The following is a 4,478-nucleotide window of genomic DNA, read 5'->3' on the forward strand; positions in this document are numbered from 1 at the left end:
ATCGTTAACCCACTGAGCAAGGGCAGGGACCGAACCCGCAACCTCATGGTTCCTAGTCGGATTCGTTAACCACTGCACCACGACGGGAACTCCATCACTTATATATTTTAATATCCAATAAAAACCACCTTGAAAATTTATTTTAGCATCTAGTGACAAGACCTGCCTCTGTCAAAATTTGTACAAAGATGCAATTGATCATAAGCTAATGAGACAGACAAAATGATGATTGGTACTTGCAGTAGGTAAATGGAGTGAAAAATCTTCATTTCATAAAATACGTAGTAAGAGATACTATGTTTTAAAATGTATTTGACTTCTGAACAAAGTTTCATTTCTGAAGAGGTCGAGTTAGAGTTTCCCAAAGTGGTCTTTACAGAGGGAAAAAAGTGTTCTCTGTTCACACGAGTCTGGCATTTCGAGGACATTTTCACTTCTCTCCAAGATTTGCCACATATATTACTGTCAGCTGTTTCCGGCTGTTATAACAAAATACTGCAGACATATCAGCTTGTAAACAAGAGAAATTTATTTCTCACAGTTCTGGAGGCTGGAAGTTCAAAGTCAGGGAGGTAGAAAACTTTCCTCTGCTTTTATATGTTCTTCTGGCTAATTTAAGAATTGAATTGACATGAGACAGACTAACAGGGGAAAATCAAATTTAATTTTGTATGCATGGGACCCTCACATACATGAGAGGGTCAGAGCTAGAAAGGTAGAATGAAATGTGCAGGCCACCCTGAGCTAAGGAATGGGCCAGGGGCCACCTGGGGCTTCCCAAGGACATAAGAGTCATTCTCGGGGCGATAAGAAGACAGGTGTTTGGTAATTAGATGTTTGCTCTGCCCTGTAGATGGGACCACCTACATAAAATTTATCTCTAGAAATAATTCCTTTCTGGGAAAAATCCCCAACTTACATTCTTCTAGGTAGTTAATAGAGGGACAGTGGTTTCTCCTGAAGTGCAAGTTCTTCATTGCCTTTATCTTAAAATAATCCTCATGCAAAAGTGACATATTTGGGAGAGGCTTGTTCTGAACCTCTACACCAAATCAAGGTGCTAGCATGGTTGGGTTCTGCCTAAGGCTCCTTTCTAGATTGCAAACTGCCAGCTCCTGGACGTTTTCTCCCTTGGTGGAAGGGGCTGGAGATCTGGGTGGGGCTTCTGTCATTAGAATAATAATCCCATTCCTCAGGGCTTCACTCTCCTGACCTAATCATCTCCCAAAGACCTCAGGATTCCAACAGTGAATTTGGGGACAATACAGATTTTTCAGCTGATACCAATACAGATTTTTCAGTTGATTTTTCAGTTGCTACCAGTTAGTATATAAATGGCTCTGAGACGTGCTTCAGTAAAGATACCTGCTTGATTTTGTTTAAATCAAATTTTCCAAAAGTTAATTGACTCTGAGATTTAAAAAATTATCCATAGTTAACTACCATATTTTAGAGCTTGTGGCCCAGGCATTTTGCAAGAGTTATTTTCTTTAATCCTTTACAAACACACACACACACACACACACACATACACACCCCCCACACACAAATCCTTTCTTTTTTTTTTAAGAGCTGCAACCACAGCATATGGAAGTAAGAGTCTGTATCTACCTACCCCAAACTCTGCTGGTCCCCATCTCTCCCCTCCCTTCTGGCAAATGCAAATCTGTCCTCCATGTCCATGATCTGTTTCTGCTTTGTAGATAGACCATTTGTGCCATATTTTAGACTCCACATATAAGTGATACCATATGGTGTTTGTTTCCTCTTTCTGACTTACTTCACTTAGTATGAGAATCTCTAGTTCTATCAATGTTGCTGCAAATGGCATTATTTATTCCTTTTTTATGGCTGAACAATATTCCATCATATACATGTACCACATCTCCTTAATCTCTTCATGTGTCGATGGACATTTGGATTGTTTCCATGCCTTGGCTATTGTGAATAGGGCTGCAGTGAATATAAGGGTGCATTATCTTTTTCAGTGAGAGTTTTGTCTGCATATATGCCCAGCAGTGGAATTGCTGGATTATATGGTAGTTCTATATTTAGTTTTCTGCGGAACATCCATACTGTTCTTCATAGTGGTTGTACCAATTTACATTCCCACCACCAGAGTAGGAGGGTTCCTTTTCCACCACACCCTCTCCTGCATTTGTTGTTTATTGACTTGTTAATGATGGCCACACTACCGTGTATGAGGTGGTAACTTATTGCAGTTTTTCCTTTATCTTTTTGATGAGAGCCATTCAGACAGACGTGAGTGATATCTCATTGTGATTTTGATTTGCATTTCCCTGATGATAAGTGCTGTTGAGCATCTATTCACATACCTGATAACCATCTGGATGTCTTCTTTGGAAAAATATCTAGTCAAGTCTTCTGCCCATTTTTAAATCAGATTATTTGTGTTTTTGCTGTTGAATGTATGAGTTCCTTGAATATCAGATAGATGGTTTGCAAATATTTTCTCTGGCTCTGTAAGTTACCTTTACATTTTGTTGATTGCTTGTTTTTTCTGTATGGAAAATTTTAATTTGTTGTAGTCCCCCTGTTTGTTTTTGGTTTTGTCGCTTGTGCTTTTGGTGTCATATTGGAAAAATCATTGCCAAGGCCCATGTCAAGGAGATTTCTGCTATGTTTTCTTCTAGGAGTTTTACAGTTTCAGGTCTTACATTTAAGTCTTTAATCCACTTCGACTTAATTTTTGTGAGTGGTGTAAAATAGGGGTCCAATTTCATTTTTTTGCAGATGATGATCCAGTTTTCCCAGGACCTTTTCTTGAAGAGAAAATCCTTACCCCGTTGAGTATTTGTAGGGGAAAATGTCCTGACAAAAAGGTCAAAAGGAGACAACCCGGCCATGATGACTAAGCAAAATCTGGCCGAGCTGCCCCTAACCCAGCCAACTACCTCTAACCACCCCTCCCACACACATCTGCTTCTGTAAAACTCACTCCTTCATCTATTACTTTGCCAGTTCCCACTCCGGTCTGCCAAGCAAGACCTAGCCCATAAAAGCCTTGTGAAACCCTTCTTCCAGGCTCAGACTCTGGAGAGCGATCTCCTCTGAGCCCGCCGGCGTAATCAACCTGAGTTCTCCAACTCTCCGAGTGCTCGCTTGGTTTCTCGCCTGGTGAAAGAGCTGCTGGAGCTGGTACACTGCGGCACAGGGCTGTCGCCAGAGCTGATACACTCCGGCCTTGGGCAGCTGCCATAACATATTCTTGGCTCCCTGGTCCCATGTTAGTTGACTGTATATGCTTAGACACACACAATTTCTTCACTATCCCTAAACAGCCAGTGCTGGTTCTTCAGATCAAAGGATATATTAAGTGAAAGGGCAAATATTTCATCACATTATGCTTATCTCCTTATCCACTTTACTCTATAACATATTTGACTTCTCAGTATTTTAATGATAAACATTTCCTTGTGCAGTATAAATCACATAAATAGCAAGTATATGGTTTCCCTCAGCCAATGCTGGCAATGCAGTATGATTAGCAGCAAATACCCCAGAAACTACTTTTCTTCACAAAATGTGCTGGGATTAAACCACACAAAGAGGTAGGAGTAAAGAATTCTTTGGTGCTTTCCCTGTTTGTATTTAAATGCTCATCTTAATGCGATAAATAAAAATAGCTGAAGTCCTCAAGGAAATAAAGAGAAACACAGCATAATGACTTTGTGCTTTGAGCTGCAGGGTAATAATTGAAGCAGTACAATATCCTGTGTGCCAAATGGCCTCCTGGGTATCCAGCAGCCTAAGCCAGATTCCATTCTGATATCAGAAACCCTGTAACAACTGTAGTGTAAGGTATAGAATCTCAGCACCAGTGGGAAAAGGCTACCTTCTTTCTTCCTTTTTTTTTTTTTTTTTGTCTTTTAATGTTAAAGTTAAATTAGCTGTTGGAAAGAGGATTTTTAAAATCTATTCATGTAGGAACAAGCTTCAGCACATTCTGAAGCTCCAGAGATGTAAATACAATTTGGAGGAATCTGGATGATTGCTAACAGGAGCCATGGTTTGGAATTGGCTGAAAATTCTCAGTCTGATTTTCCAGGACAGGCTGATGACGGCTGCTGGCCAGCATTCAGGCTTGGTCTGGCAGGGCCTGCTCCTACCCCCTCCTGTGTCCCCCCCTCTGCTTGAGGCTTTGAAATACCCACAAGCTAACAGCTGCTGGGGGCGGTAGGAGGGCCTGGCAGGGACAGGTGGCCCCACCTGTGTCTCAGTGGTGCCAGCTCCAACAACTGCTCACCCGGCTCGAGGAAGGGCAGAGGGGTGGGAGGACAGAGCAGCCACCGTGACAGAGTGGGAGTTAGCGGCAGGGGAGAGGAATGAGGGTGGGGTGAAGCCCGTTCAGCTGCTTTCCGGGGAGGGGTTTGGCTCCTCTTGAGGGATGTGCTGGGCTCACTTAGCACCAGTGGATCAGGAGGCCTGACCCACAAGTTAAAATGAACAATAATTCT

The sequence above is a fragment of the Phacochoerus africanus genome, chromosome 2 (genome assembly GCF_016906955.1).
Source record: "Phacochoerus africanus isolate WHEZ1 chromosome 2, ROS_Pafr_v1, whole genome shotgun sequence".
NCBI lineage: Eukaryota > Metazoa > Chordata > Mammalia > Artiodactyla > Suidae > Phacochoerus > Phacochoerus africanus.